This window comes from Pteropus medius, unplaced genomic scaffold (genome assembly GCF_902729225.1).
Source record: "Pteropus medius unplaced genomic scaffold, Ma_sr-lr_union100, whole genome shotgun sequence".
Classification (NCBI taxonomy): domain Eukaryota; kingdom Metazoa; phylum Chordata; class Mammalia; order Chiroptera; family Pteropodidae; genus Pteropus; species Pteropus medius.
Genome location: NW_024355205.1, coordinates 17,758,573 through 17,759,606, shown reverse-complemented (window position 1 = coordinate 17,759,606; position 1,034 = coordinate 17,758,573). Strand labels below are relative to the sequence as shown.

Here is a 1,034-nt window from a genome sequence, read left to right as displayed (position 1 = left end):
GATTTCCCTGGTGGGATCTCAAGGATAGCTCAGGGGGATGGGAAGGCCAAGCAAGTGGGGGTCCAGGCTCCATGTTATCACCCAACACAGGAGTTCTGCTTTTATTCATTAATTCAGCAAATATTTGCTGAGTACATACATTTTGCCAGACTTATGGCATTGCTAAAGATAAAGGAATGAGAAAGACAATTAACCTTCCCTGTGAGTTACAATTGTATGTGTTTTATTTGTTGGGGTTCGACATAAAATTTCTTCCAAAAAAAGGTTCTGCATCAATATATACACATACAGATAAACAAACACATTGAAGACCCACTTCCCCATTCTATAGAGACACTGAGATTAAATAAATTACCTAATTTGCTTAATCAAAAAATTATCAGAACCAGACTAAAGCCTACCTCTTCTAACCCCAGGCCCGGTGGTCTAACCATATAACATTCTACATTTTAGAAAGAGTGGTTCTATGCAAAAGCTAAGACTACATGGAAGGACAGATCTCCTTCTGAGAGTAGTGTAAAAATGGAATAGCTTAGTATATTTGTCAAGATGACTTTGATTGCAAGTAGCTAAAAATCCATCTTAAACTACATTAAACAATACAGGGAATTTATTGACTCAAATAACTGAAAACTTCAAAGTAATTTTATTTCAGAAGAAGCTTGATCCAGTGATTAAAACAATGCGACAGCAGTCTATGACCATGCTACCCTGAACAAGCCCAATCTCGTCTGATCTCGGAAGCTAAGCAGGGTCAGGTCTGGTTAGTACTTAGATGGGAGACCACCTAGGAAGACGAAAGTGCTGTAGGCATAAAAAAAAAAAAAATTAAAAATTTAAAAATTTAAAAATTAAATAAAAAATAAGGGATTGTAAGCTGACAAGGTCCTTGCAATCTGTGAGGTCAACCAAGGGTTGCCTGGCCTTAAAAAACAAAACAAAACAACAACAAAAAAAATGCAACAGGAATGTAGTTGCTGCCATTTATTCCTCAGCAATATTTCCTGACTGGTTCCTCCATTCCCAACAGGTAT

General features: G+C 37.0%; 1 pseudogene; it reads left to right on the top strand.

Annotated features, from left to right (window-relative positions):
- The first annotated feature begins 693 nt into the window (after positions 1 to 693).
- LOC120599140 (uncharacterized) lies at positions 694 to 813 on the top strand (annotated as a pseudogene).
- Positions 814 to 1,034: the final 221 nt, after the last annotated feature.